The sequence below is a fragment of the Bemisia tabaci genome, chromosome 1 (assembly GCF_918797505.1).
Source record: "Bemisia tabaci chromosome 1, PGI_BMITA_v3".
Taxonomy (NCBI): domain Eukaryota; kingdom Metazoa; phylum Arthropoda; class Insecta; order Hemiptera; family Aleyrodidae; genus Bemisia; species Bemisia tabaci.
The window spans coordinates 4,995,299-5,010,905 of record NC_092793.1 but is presented as its reverse complement, the minus strand read 5'-3'; the positions used below and the strand labels follow the sequence as shown (position 1 = coordinate 5,010,905).

Here is a 15,607-nt window from a genome sequence, read left to right as displayed (position 1 = left end):
AGTTGCGATTTTTGAACTGCGCATTTCTCGGTTTCTGAGTTACTTTTTTGCGTTTTTAATGTGTGCATCGTGTTCTTCGTGTTATTTACATTCGGAAAAATGTATTTGCAAGTCAAAATTCGTTCATGATTCAGTGGCCCATTCTAATAATCAGCCCATTAGCCCACTAGTCTCCAGATTTCTGCTTCTAAATTTCCTGAGGTTCATGTATGATTAATTATTTAGTGACCACTTACCTCCTTCTTTTGCGTGTGTGTCACAGTATTTTTAATATTTTGGACCTTTTCCCCCAGGAGTCAGAAAACCGTTGATCGTTCGGTCGAATTTTGTCAGTGAAAGAGAAATAAGGACTGCAAGAATGAAGATTGTAGGGCTTTCAGGTAGTTTAAGAACAAAACATAGTATTTGCATCGTATACAACCTAACAACAAACCGAGGCTGTAGCTGGAAATTAAGCGTTATCTGCAGCGGTGAATGAAGCGCCTTCATTCTGCTGGAACGCAACTTCCTCTCCATTGTGACGCTTTACATAGCAACCGGATTTTTTGCTATCTTTCGAGTTTCAGATCGTCCATAGCTAATAAGCATCATCAGAACGGAGGAAAAACTTTATGAGTGGTGATTTACAACCATCCTTCGGATATATGTATGACTGGGATTCGATCATTAATGTTTGTCAAAACTTCTTTGTTTCAAGACAATGTTTCCGAAAGTATTCACAGTAGAAATCTGACCATAACACGTAAATTTTCCCACTTTCATCATTGAATTCTGCTCCAAAAGAAACTATAAATGACGATCATCATGCAACACAATTTCTGAAGTGAAAATTAATCATACGTATTCGATTCATTTCTAATGTAACATTCATACTTCCAGTCGCTTTGATGCGGTGTCTATTTTATACTTCCAAATAAATTACTAGAAAGAGCATCTTAGATGCCTATTTTTACTTAAGTAAAGTCGTCACATGCTCTTGTAAAAAATTAAATTGCTCATTTAATTTGGCAAAAGCTGATGTGGCTTGTTTCCCTTCTGCTAAACGCGGTCCAATCAGGCTTACACCTCCTAGTTCTGCAGTTTCTGACTGGGAAAAAATGCACCTCAGGATCTTCAGAATTTTTCCCCAGCCAGTGTCTGCAATCTTTCATTAATGGGACTGTATTCATTCATTTCATCGGCCATCCTTTTTTGATCACGCGATAGATTGAATTTGCATCGAGGTTCATACGTGAAGGAATTAAAGAGATTCTAGAAAGTATTCACGAAGTGTGTGGGTGGATGTCAAAGTTGACGCCGCCGCGATTAGATAGGCAGGATCTTCAACGATACTCGAGAGCATTTGGATGTGTTTATGCCAGAAGGAACTTTGTGCATAGGATTTGCGTGAAACATAATTCCTTTTATCATAAACACGTCCATTTATTTGATGTGACGTGTCATAGAAGCTGCTATAGGAACAACAGCTGAAAGTTGGGACACGCTTTTCTCTCGTGCAACCAAGTTTCCCATCGTTTCATACCCACTCAGCAGGGCTATATCTCTAGTAAAAGGTTCCTTCTTTCCCCAGCTCTTCGCAGGAAAGGTTTTAAGACATTCTTTTCTTATCTGGAAGAATAAAATTTCATGAAAAGATCAAATTCCTCCCAAAGGAGATCGAACAGAAATTTCCAAGTTTGTAATTTTCTGGTGTTTTCCTCCGCCCACCCCCTAAAGTTCACCAACTCAAATCGTATCGTACCGCAATGGTTACCTGCCTACGATTTAGGCAAATACACAGTATAATAAGTTCAATCAATAGTTTACCATTCACACTTACATTACACAGTACATCGCATACACTGGATGTATTGAAATGATGACTTATGATCAAAGTTTCTATCCAAAATAATGAAAAGAGAATATACAACTTCATCATCAAGACCATATTAACCTGTGGCAGCGAGGTATGGCAGTTGGAAAAACGGTTCGAGGACATTCTGAAGGCAACATTGAGAAAATACATCGGTAGAATTTACCATTCCTTCACGCTGTATTTTACACGGTGTGAATTCAAAGTCAATTCTGCCAGAGGAATGATTGGTTACCTGTACCAGTATATAGTAACGTTTACTTTTCTTCTGACAGAATTGACTCTGAATTGACGCCGTGTGAAATACAGCGTGAAGGAATGGTAAATTCTACCAATCTTTTTTTCTCAGTGAACAGAGATGGACTTCAGGCGTATAGATCGGCCGAAGCGTCAGGGAAGGATCACGCTCGGAATGAAAGGATACATGAAATTATGGGCGTCGAAAACAACATTGTGCATGACATTTTCACGAAACAGCTTGTCTGGTATGGGCATGTGCAAAGGATGCTGGATGATAGATACCCTCCAGGATCCCCCCCCCCCCCCAGAAAACGTAGAGGACGCCCTGTCAAATCGTTGATTGATTGAATAAGGCAGGAAATGAGGAGATGCGATTTGCCGGAGGAGCTTTGGCTAGATTGCTCTCAGTAGGGGTTGGGTGTCGCAGAGCGCAAGAAAGCGCTATAAGAGCAGCTGCGGTATGTTAGCAATAGTATGATATCACGTGAAATGAAATATTTAGTGCACGAGTGCCTAAACTTCGAGTATGCTTCGATTTTGATGAAGTATCTCAAGTGCAAATGACTCCTTTTTTTTCTTCGAAAAGAACGACGTTTGCTCGTGAACCGTCGTTTTGTCCTTTTGTCATTGCAACAATGCGATCCAACACATAGACGGTACAACTCTCAACCACGTATCTCGTTCGTGGTGTTTAAAAATCACCACATCTATTTTATTTTGTAAAGCAGAACAAATCAACACTATTTCATGAAGTTTACCCAGAATTCTCTTCACACAGAGAAGGAAAATACCAGGAGTTGTTAAGAATTGGACGTATCTCTGTCAAACGGAACTATGTGCATCATGACGTGAGCCCTGTTATGCATATATTCTTATGGGTCTCAGGGCTCATGTCTTAATGCACATAGTTCCTTTTGGCAGAAATACGTCAAATTGACGTTAAATAGTTCCTCATGTAAAAAAGGATGTGTGGAAGTCTGCACCGTTGCAAACTGAGATACGTGGTTTGGGAGGTTCACCGTCGACTTGCCAAACAGTGGTGAGGCGTGAATGATCGATTTATCGATATTTCTCCATTTGAAGCTGTGGTGAAGAGTCGATTATTAAGGTGTTCGTTGGGAACACCCTGTTTATCGATCCTTTTAATGGGTGTGAATGACAGATCGTTAAATATCGCAAAACACGCCATGCCACCGGTCCGCAGGGATGGAGAAGAAGAGTGAGTCGCATCGCATGTCTCGTCATTAATGACGTCAAATAGCGTTACATGTTACGTTTCAATCGAGATCTGCGATTGTCTGGCGATTATGCAAATAAAGAGGCATAAAAAAAAGCAAAATCCGCGAATCGAGCGTTCGGACTCGACGTAGACAAGACTCGATTACTCGCGCTGTTGTCAGCAGTTGCAGAAATGCCCACCATCGTAGTTTTATCACAGGTCATACCGCACACACATCTCACGTGTGCGCATACATTAGCTCATTCATTCAATAGTTACCACAAAAGCTCAGTCGTGTAAGGCCGTTTATCAAATATGTAACGCCGAAAATCGGATTTTTTCTGTTCCCCCTCTCGCAACACACGCGTCTGCACCCCCTTAAAAAAAGTCACTGTTTGTTTGATTTTCCTACCCCTAACTATATTAATGTCTTATCGCGATGAATTTTGGATAAAAAGTTGTCACCTCGCGGCGACTTTTCAATTTACAATTTTAAAAATTCGACGCTTAGCGACAATTCCTGCGTAACGTAACGCAATCGTAGATACCTTCTACCCTCCTGTAACGCAGGCTTATAATCCTCCTTACCCCTGTACCGCAGGCTCAGACTTCCTCCTCCTGTACGAATTGTGTGAGAAAATGTGTTCTCTTTTTGGTTCGAGATTAAGAATTATCAATATTATTAATTTAGTCCATTTCTAAAAATGATCAATCAAATTTAATTAATTAAGTTGTAAATCAAGTAAACGATTAATTGAATTAACTATTCTAGTTGATCACCCCGTGCCATAGACCCTTGGAAACGAAATGAGGCTACTCTTAAAGAATCCGCCTGTGCCCTGGAAGCAACGTCAAGTTATACTGCCTTACTAAGGAAGAACGCCGTATGAGCCTTCAGGCGTTGCCAACTTTCCCCTGATAAAGCAAAAATGTCCAGGTCAAATTATGAATATTTTTCTTCCAATTTTTCAAATAATTTTGCTCGCAATTCCACCGGAAAGTCTTGAAATTTTCAAGGACAAATGTCCACCAGTTTCCTCGAAAATGAACATTTTAACGAAGGAAATGTGGCAACCCTCGAATTTTCATACGGCGTTCTTCCTTAGCACGACAGTATACGCATCACCGACCGAAACTCGCAAATTCACAATCGATGGCCTTCCGTCACAGCTACCGTCGATCAGTCTTTCATGTGTGTAAAGTCCAGAAAAAACGGCGAAAAGACGCGCAAATCATCGCAAGTAAGACCAAGGTCAAAGGCTTGAAGAAAGGATGGTCTTTAAATTAGGTCATGGCTACCGCAAATTATTCCATACGGTAAGGGCACTTTCAGGGCAGTGACTGTTTCTTTCCCCGGGTTAAAATCGAGGTATCTGATTTTCCGTGTAGAGTGATGAATTCTAGGCAAGGTGCCCCCAAAATCGCCTTGAAACCACCTCGAATTGGCCCAAACACCGATACTGAATATTAAGATATTAATTTCCTGAGATTCATTCTCTAGAGGATTAAACGTAAATCCAAGCGAATTCAAGAGATTAGACCTAAATCTACTTTGTCGAAAAGTAAAGCTGTTGATAGATTGAGTACCGGTTGATTTTCAAGAAGTTAAAAATTTGTTATCTCGAATTACTGGTGATATTCTGAAGTGCAACTTTGGAATCTTTAAATTGAGTCAGTGCCTCTCAGTTTTACTGATTATTGCGCTAATAATATAAAGAATATACATATAACTATATATTTTTCTATAAATAATAATAGAAAAATGTAATGTAAATGATAATAGAAAATTCTGCAATAATAGAAAGGAGTCGACACGCACGGCATTGTCGGAAGAAATCAATCTTCATCAGATAGGTTTACATTCATTTCTTGACATCAAATGCAACCGTGAAAAATTAGAATTAAAAGTTTCACAGAATTTGATGCGTTTCTTTTCCCTGAGAAAAAGTAAGTACATCGCAACAAAATGTCTGCAGGCTGATTTAATTTGATGGAAAAAGCTACAGAAAAAAAACTATAAGGGAAAATAGAACGATTCTATTGGTGGGAATGAGTGTTCGGTAGACAAAGGAGGCGAGTAATTAACGGCAACCTGCAAGAGACCCTTTTATGAGTCCATCATCCCCCCCCCCCCCCTATAGTCTACAACAACCACCCGTTTCAACCCGTGAGATCGCTACATTTGCCCTTTTTCATGTATGTCTTATCAATTTGTTTATCAATTTTATATATAATCAGTTCGTTATCCTACTTGCTTTATCGCTATCTTATATCCCACGTTATCCCACGAAGGGAAAAAAACATCTACGAGAACAATTCAACTTAGCAACGTTGCAGATCAGTTAGGCCAATGACCAGTTAGAGTAAGGCGTAGTTTGGCTAGAAATGCAACATTTTCTCCATGAATTGAGGATAAACCTTTTATTTAATGTTTTTTAAGACTTAAATGAAAAACGCGGCGGACCATCTTGATAGAGTGGGAAAATACCTGACTATAATCTGTCCTAGGCCCTGAGTCCTCCTCTATGATCTGGCATCGAGACCCAATTCCCATGCTTAAGTTGTCAATTTTTACAATTGATTCTGAATCATTTCCGTGTACTTTTAGGTTAAATATAACGATATCATTATGACGATCTGGAAAAAATGAATATACATTTTATCGTTATGAAAACTCAGGATCAATTTATAACTGTTAATTGATGAACATTCTCGATAAATATCTCCCCCTTGACATAGTGTGTTTCACTGGCTACTCGTCATACGCGCACACGTAATAAAGGTCTGCACCGGTGGCGTGGCGTGCTTTGCGATAAATCGATTCATCTGCCATTTACACCCATGGAAAAGGATCGATATAACAGGGTGTTCGCAACAAACACCTTAATAATCGATTCTTTACCGTAGCTTCAAATGCTGAGGAATTATCGATAGTTGATCATTAACGCCTCGCCACCGGTCTGCACCCCCTAAAATATTCTGTACCGCTCTGTTAGATTCCACTCCTCCAACTAGCTTCTTGGGATTACCAACTTACGAGCTCCCTCCAAATCCCCCCTCCCATCCAATCCAAGAGCGCCTTCAACTGTCTCTGCACGCAACACGGACATCCGATGAGTACGAATAGTTGCGTGTGCCCTTGTTTCCATCCAATCCAAGCGCCTTCAACTGTCTCTGCACGCAACACGGACATCCGATGAGTACGAATAGTTGCGTGTGCCCCTGTTTCCATCCAATCCAAGCGCCTTCAACTGTCTCTGCACGCAACACGAACATCCGATGAGCACGAATAGTTGCGTATGCCCCTGTTTCCATCAACAATTATTACCATTTTCATCATGTTATGTCGCGTATCGTCGTTGTTATCCCATTCGCTAGCAGGTGTTAAAATTAATTGACGTCATTTTATATCGTGTCAGTTCGTAAATCAAACGATCTTTTAAAAGTTTTTTCTTTCCCTTTTTTTAAAAAAAAATTAATATTAAGAGACGACGAAATGAGGTGGAATAAGAAAGAACGCCGTATGAGCCTTCGGACGTTGCCAAATTCTCCTCAATAAATTCAAATTTCAGAGAAAGTGAATATGTCTCTTCAAATTTTTGGGAGGATTTCATCCGCAATTTAAGCTAAAGTATCCGAAAATTATAAGGACAAATACTCATAGATTTCCTCGAAAATTAATAGTTTATCACGAGAAGTCTGGCAACCTTCGAATTTTCATACGGCGTTTTTCCTTAGCACGGCAGCGCAGCGGAGCGGAGGGTGAGATATGACGCGTGATGCGGAAAGCTCAACGCGCGATAACAGCGAGTTTTTGACCGAAGAGATTTCGAGTCGAACGTCTCTGATCGCTCTTCGACATGGCGACCAGTACAGCCGGCACCCGTCAGGTGGCACGGGTCAACTCTTTCACGCGTGCGGCCCGACTGTGAGCTTCCGGCTCGTCCGATCTGATCTGATCATCGCGGAATTTCGTGCTGAAAGTGCTTTTTTCGCGGGGAAATAAAAAGAATCTGTGCCATTGTATGAAGGAAACTTTACTAGAGTCGTCTTCACGTCAGCCCTCAGAATGCCACGAAAATATTACGGAGCCTTTTCACACATGAAAACAGAACTATGTAAGATTCGTTAAAAGTTTTTTTGTGTTTGTTTTTTTCTCATTTTTTTAAAAAAAAAATCAAATTTTAGAGGTGTACATAGAGGATTTCTATTTTTTGGTCAAGAAACCGTATACCGTGCTCGAGCCCTTTATTTGGGTTATATGGGTTATATTTCGGTTAAATGGTCCGCGTTAAGCAGAAAGAAACCAAGTCACATTAGCTATTCTGCCGCGCTAAGGAAGAACGCTCTATGAACCTTCAGGCGTTGCCTAATATGCGTTGATAAAACACGAATTTCCTAGTAAACATATGACTATTTTTCTCCCAATTTTTCAGATAGTTTTGTCCGCAATTTCACCTAAAGTTCCTGAAAATTTCAAAGAAAAAATATCCATAAGTTGCCTCAAGAATGAAAATTTTACTGAAGGAAAGTTGGCAACTCTCGAATGATCATACGGCGTTCTTCCTCAGCATGGCAGTATTGCCAAATTTAACTGGGCATTTCATTTTTTACATGAAAACGGCCGTGCGAATTTTTGTGCAAATTTCGGTGAATTTTCCGCATAGTACGAAGCAAATTCCTTAAAATTTTCTGAGGAATCCGCATAAACGTTCTCTTATTTTAAATAGACCCAGAGAGCGGTATTCAGCATGACAAGGATGCGGCTAGTTCATTAATTGACCCTGTCGCATAATTGAAGCACAAACACGCCGATTTATTTAGCTTACAAACAATCATCTCGCGCCGGCTGTGTTCACCGTGTACTTCATTGCCAGATCAAACATATCGAGCATCGGGTTTCAAGTCTCAACCAAACGACACGGAGGATTCAGGCTGGACATCTTCAATCGAACATGAGTTTTGATGATGCTGTGGTCTTGCACGCTTTAGGGCCGATGACGAAACGTCCTATCCGTTTATTTGTATCAAACGGTTAATTTTGACGGATACTTTCAGCGGATACTAATTTAGGGTTTCCAAAAAAATATTTACAGTGCAAATAATTAGCTGATATGTGCTTCTCAGTGTACTCGTTTCAATTTTGGGCAAGATTTGGAGATAAAAGCAGTATTTGAGTTAAATCTGGTCGATATCTCGTAGTTGGTTCACTTCCGGTACTTTTAGATTCACTTTAACGCTGTGTCCACGTGAACTTTCGTAACGAGCGTTAACTTACGCGCGTTAAGCGTTAAGATTCACCATGGTATTCAGAGAGGTCGTTAGGAGGGGAGGGTAGGCGTGATTCTCAGAAAATTTTGGGTAAAAATCCCGTGAATTTAGATAAATTCAGACATTTAATACAGGAACTTATCGAAACTGAAGGTAGGTAATACTCGGCAAATAGAAAAAAAGAAGAAGGAAATTAAAATTGGACCAAAAGGAACTTCTTTTTTTTTGGATCACGTTAATCTAGTTGGTCTGACTTCCTGTCAGAATGATTCAAGTAATGAGTTTGTGTTTCTGAGGGAGCTTTATTTGGACCGCGTTAAGCAAAAAAGTGCCGAGCACAAATTTAATTTCTCGCATAAAAACGGCTGTGAGGATTTTTGTGCAAATTTCAGGGAATTTTTTGCATCGTACGAAGCAAATTCCTTCAAATTTTCAAAGGAATCTGCACAAACATTCCCTTGTAAAAAATTAAATTGCCCGGTTAAATTTGGCAATGATTGATGTGGCTTCCTTCCTTTCTTCTAAACGTAGTCCATTTCTTATCCGTCTACCCCCTTTTCCAGTTTGGATGCGTTCTCGTCTAACATATTACGTTAAAAATTCTACACGACTGCATTTAGGTCATTTTTGAAAACTTTCAAAGTAGATTTGACTAATTTGCCTAGCGCTTTAGCCAAATGGCATATTAAAGTCACGAACCCCAAACAGTACCCATTCTGTCGTGCTAAGGAAGAACGCCGTATGAACATTCGAGAGTTACCAATTTTCCCCAGGTAAAATATTTATTTAGGGAGAAAGTTACGCATGTTTTCCCCTTAAATTTTTAGATATTTTAGATTAAATTGTAAACTAAATCGTCTAAAAAATTGAAGGAAAAAGATTAACAACTTTTCCCGGTAAGTTCGTATTTTATTGAAGGAATTGTGGCAACGCCTGAAGGTTCATGCGGCGTTCTTCTTTAGCACAGCAGCATTAGTCCTAAGCTATTTGCAACGCAAATTGTGCATTAAGGTATGATGAGCGGCAACATTGCCCAATTTGGAACAGGTGCGCTCAGTGATGACGGGGTATCGGTTGGACATTATGGCTAGGGATGTTCATATCCAAAGCTATAACAGAGATTTATTCTCAGTGCAACGTCGTTTGAGTCACCACATCCAACTTACCGCAGTCAACCACACAATGTCCCCCAATTTTTTTAGATAGCTTCATAAAAAAGTTAGATGCTTGCGAGCTCGAATAGAATAAAAATTGAAAGTGTGTTTCGGTCAGTTATGTGCCTTTATAATGTGGAGAGTTTTGCGAAAACTCTGCGTGGCTCTTCTGCGGACCATCTGTAAGTAATTCATCCTCCCATTTGACGAACTCCTCGCAAGAGAAAAGCCAGAATGCCCTCAGTTTCGAGTATATGCAATACGGACATCCGAAGAGCACTAATAGTTGCATTCAAACGTTACAAATGTCGTCCGCCGAGATATTAATCAATTAAATGCATTTCGCTCAACTTCTACCGCAAATAATTCCTTTTTAAAGCGAAAGTTTAAGGGAGGGGGTGTATCATAGCGCTCTTCCGAAGAAGTGAGGAATTCTTCCATGTTAAATTCACATAATTTTCAAGATAATAAGAAAATACAAATGGCGAACAGTGTAAGTGGTGAATCAAACGCGAAGAAAATGGTACGAAGTAAAATAATTCAAACTTTAGTAGTATACACACTTCACACGATCGTCTCTTATAAAATCCGAGGTCTTTCATTAACTATTTCACGTATCGGCGGTGAAACTACGTCTGCAGACCACGTATCTCTGTTTGCGACGTCGCAGACCTCCTGTCATACCATGTTTTTTAAATGGAAAAATATTCAACGTTACTTCTTGGAAATTTCAGTGATTTTTCTTCTCTGTGCAAGGACAATTATGTGGTAACTGGAAGGAATGACGTCGGTTTGTTCTCTTTCAAAAAAATAAAAATGAGAGCGGACATTTTTAAACACCGGAAACGAGATACGCGTTTCGGGGGTGTCACCGTCTATATAAGTCTAGTGTCTTTGTCATATCATTGCTTGAAAAAAAGTAAGTCGTTTCACTGTCCCTGCGCTTTAAAATTTATACGCTTTTTCAAGCTCATATTTTATTTTTTCCATTGTAATTATAAGTAAACATTATTTAAGCTCTGAGCACAAATTGTATATTTTTTTGTAACTTAACAAGTTAAAAGGCGGAAAGAAAAAAACCAGCTTTCAGTGGAAATTCTTCAAATTTGAAAGTGTTGTTTTCCCTTCATTGTACGTAGTCGAATCGAAAATCGAGCTTGCAAAGTGCGAACTTGTGAGAACCGCCACATTTGGCGTGTAAGTTTTACGTGGAAATTAAGCTTTCAAAACGTTATTTTTTACCTCATCTGCCGTAATTTTTCATTAGGTTAGTGGCGCTGTAGGTATTTGTGATTATTAACATGATAGCATTGTAGAGAATATTATATAGTGAGAAATCTGAGGAACTTTATCCAATTGCTTTCCTAGGTGAGGGCCGCGTGGCGCTTTTTCTCATAAATAAGAGATAGTAGTCTTTATTATTTCTCATCAAACTGCAGCTCCGGAATGCTTGAGCAGCTAAAAAAACCATACCGGATGTAGAAACTAAATTGAACTTTAGACCCTTTGACCTACTGAGGAAGGAGAGGAACAGGGGGTCGTCCAATGTAGAGTCGTGGGAACTGCATCCTTGAATTTCTGCTAATTGTCAGAATATTGTTAAGTCAACATTAATGAGCTAAAAAGTTTTAACACATTTAGAAAAGTAACACTTCTTAAATTTTCTCTCATTTACACATACGAAATTCACGACTAGTATGATTTTTTATAAGTTAATGGCTTAGTTTTTCACTCTTCTTTTGGCCCTGAAGTCATCACTTCACTCGTCGTGACGCATTGTAAGCTCATGTTTCAGCGGATTTTTTGCTATCATTTCGCGACTGTTTCGCGGTCAATGTTTCGCCGAAACTAGCTAATCTTCTGCAGAGACACGAGAGAGAAGGTTGCGGGTGGGTGAGGAGTGAGGTGAGTAGCTTAGAGGAAGGCAAGTGCGAGATAAGTTTTATGCGAAATACGCATTAACATTCGAATGAAGTACACATATATAGATGAAAAATTAGAACCAGCTCATCATTTCTCAAACTCTATGATGTTAGAAGTCAAAACTTTCATTTTAAATGTAAGTTTCTTCGAATCATAGAGGGGCCATCCCTAAATCACGCAACTCTCCAGCGGCGCGATTATTGAAATTGATGGACAAAGCTATAGACAAAGAAGACATGGGGAGTATGAAGCTATCCTATTGGTTGAAATGGTTGGTTCCTATAGCTGAGGGAGAAAATGATGGACTGAATATTGACTCCCTCGTGGGTTGCCGTTAGTTAGTCTATTACCCACTCTCTTTGTCCATTGCAACCACCCGCTTCCATCAATAGGATCTCTCCATATTTCTTCTGTCTCCTTTATCTATAGCTTTGTCTATAGATACCAATAATCGGCCCGCAGGGAGGAGGGGGCCAAGGAGAGCCTTACGTGATTTTGTTTTTACTTAAGGATATAAGGACCTACCTCACGAAAGCGCTACTTGGGGGGGGGGGGGAGGAGGAGGTCCCCCAAATGCCGAAAGAGTGCGTTACGTAATTTAAAGACGGCCCAAGCATGTAAAAATGGTGTCAACGTGCGTTATTAATTGCGCTTTCCAATTTGTTCCCTCGACGGAATCCTAAAATGTAATTTGCAAATATCTTCAGTTTTCATTGCTCGTTTTTTCCCTCTCTTTTTCTCTTCTATGCCTTCTTTCATCCAACTTTACTTCACTACGTTGCCAACATCTTTTGTTTTTTCCTTCTGACCTCTTTTTTGAACTCTTGAGTATCCAATCAAAAGCAATTTGTTGGTGTGTGATTTATAGTCAGTAAAATATTAGCGTTTAAATCACAGTTTTATGGCTCATTAACTCGTCTGGCGTTTCCTAAAAACATTATTCTGTAAAAATAATTTCTTCAGATTTATTTGTGCATCGTCTTTTAATTGTAAGTCAGAAAGCGATCGTGAAGCGATTAGAGATGGATTGCGAAAGGGTGCATCCCATGGGTGCGAAGGGTTCAAGCTGATGATAACCTATCGAAATCGATTTTATTCATATCTCCATAGTTCAGGAACCGCGTTGGGCCTTGTTTTACTGCGAACTTTGTTCTCCGACATCCTAATTTAGATCGGAAGGAACCGTCACTAAGCAAACTGATTAAAAAAGTGAGGTTTGTGACACCGAAAATTGACTCGTGCCGTGTGCATGGGGAGCTTGCCAAATTGGACAAATCGTTACTGAAAGAACATCAAACAGAAAAAAATATAGATTTTTTTCCCGTGGAAAGAATTTTTCAGGCTATTTCCCGTATTTTCTGAAAAATTGGCATCAAGGGCATGCCTGTCTTACACGTAATTCAAAGGGGGAAGAGGTTTTCTAATGGGTGCCTTAGGATAGGTGGGAAGGGGGGAGGCAAAAAGTCGGGCAAATGTCATACGTGATATCTGGACGCCCCCAACCCCTGATTTACTGATTGTCCATCAACTGGTCGAATGCATTCTTTTTCTATCTCTCGTTGATAATTTTATCGTTTGTTTACCTCATTTTTTAACAACATTCATAATTATTTTCTCGTCCTCCCGTGGCCCGTGGCGTATGATTAGAGCCTCCTACAGTATTGTACCACGTGTCTTTTTTGATCAGAGGTTTTACTACAAAGTTGAAGGAATCACGTGGACTCATACAAATGTCCTTTGAAATGGATTAAAATGATTCATATCTATAGGCGTGTCCATTGGAATTTGATTTGATATGATTCCACTCCGTACACATCAATTTTTAAATGGTACTTTAGTAGAGATCAGATAATTTGAGCTCTTAAGCCATTTGGTCGCGCAATGATTTACTGTGCAATTCCAAGCTGAGCTTACCTTTGTTCACCGAAATTCATCGATTTTTTTGACGCGACGGCAATGTTTTCAGTTCTTAATTATCATCAATAATTCTCAATTTCCGATCATGCAGACAAAACCGTATCTATGATGAATAATAGTATATCGATGGCGTAAGTCCTGTGATGATACGACCTTAGCGACACGGAGAAGCATGGGATCGGGGACCGGGCACCACCGGGCCCAAGACAATGCATACCAGAGCGACGAGGATGCCTACAGCACGACCGGGCAGGAAAAAGAGAGACAAATGGTCACTCGCCGTACTGGGCCAAACCATTCAAAATCCCTCTCGCGGCCACCTGAGTTTTTTTTTATGGGCCGTTATCACTGCCCCGCTGGACCACGCATCCTCGCTCCCGAAACGACGGGGGGGCCTAGGCTCTTTCGAGCTACGGGGTCCACACTGGTCAGCCCAGACTGACCAGTCATAAGCCGCGCCTTTGCGGGGGCCCCAAATTGCCACCCGACCAGGGGCCATCCTGCTTGGTCCACGACCCCAGCGACCCGAAGTCGCAACGCCGTGTCGCAGCATCCCTCTCTCCTGACCTAGGACAACCAATGGCCAACTTTGGGGGTTGTCCGGCGAAAATGGCAGGCCACGGCACTCTCGCCACGACTCTCTGAGGACACTGATTCCTTTTTTTGGAGACTTACTCTGACCGGCGATTTTTCTTTTCCGCTCGATTTTGATCTTGAGATATTTTTTCTCTGAGTTCCCTGATATCGCTATTTTTTTTGTATTTCCCTGATTTTTTTTTCTGATTTTGTTCGCCATTGTTCACATTTTTCTACGCATTACATTTGATCAGCTATATTTCTGGACTTATATTTTCCATACCATCCCCGATTTCTCCCCATCGCCATTACAGTCCTCAATCACATATTTCGTTTCCGGTGTCTGAAAATCTCCGCCTCTATGTTCTTTTTTTAAAGGAGAAAAAATTAATATCATTCCTTGAAGTTTCTGCAGAATTTTCTTCGCACAGAGAAGAAAAGTCACGGCAGTTTTAAAGAATTGCCGTTGAGCGGTTTTCCCCGTTTAAAAAATAAATGACAGGAAGTCTGCGACGTCACAAACCGACTAATGTGATTGCCGACTTACACCGTCAATATGTAGAAAATATGTAGACTTTCAAGATGGCATTAAGAATCACCGAAAATGCGCACTTTAATATTGCCTTGTTCTTTCTCTAAAACCATTTGCCGTCATATTACGCACGCCCTCAAAGTTACTTACCATCAGATATAAGCAATGCTATGCACGATAATATCATTATGAAAAAGATTATTATCCCCTGAATTTGTCTCGGTCGATTGGTTTTTCTCATATGTTCGGTTTCTCATGGTTATCGCACTTATCCACCGACGTAAAATGCATCCATCGTTTTTGAGGAATGAGGAACTGTCCTGTAGGCGGATGCAATTGCAAATATTTTATTTTCTCCTACAAAGTTTTTCCCCCTCCAAACCGTCCGGGCCTTGCAGGTTCTGCCATTAAATCTGGCGGGAGACTCTCAATTGGCTCTCATTACGTCTCCGCCGTTTCAATCATCAAACTTGACTTTTTCGTGCTCTCTTGTTTTTTCAGCCACTAGTTTTTTCCCCGCGATCTTTCGTTTTGAGTTTATGTCCTGTGCAAATTTGTATCGTGTCAAAACAGCTTTCAAGTGATTCGTAAAATTTTGCGTCAGCTAAAATTTTGGTCAAAAACGGCGATTTTTACCACCAGTTCCAACACCCCCAACACTTGAAAAATCTACTGCAATGTGGGTGTTAACGAACTTAAATTCTGTTGTTGCACCTGCGCTGATGATTATTTTTTTTTTAAAATACCTATCTATGTACATAATGGCTATGAAAAATGTAAATCTTGTTAAGTATGAACATCTGTCATCGAGTTAAAACAAGATGTAATTATAGATTAAGCGGAAAATCGAATTTAGATATTTGTATTTTAATATTTTATATGAAACACATGAACGCTGATTTCCCTTCGAATCCATGAGACAT

At 40.1% G+C, this 15,607-nt stretch overlaps 1 protein-coding gene across 1 annotated transcript in view; it reads left to right on the top strand.

Annotated features, from left to right (window-relative positions):
• Positions 1-15,607, top strand: part of LOC109041929 (prestin) — an 87,192-nt gene that overhangs the window by 31,125 nt on the left and 40,460 nt on the right. The window lies entirely within an intron of this gene.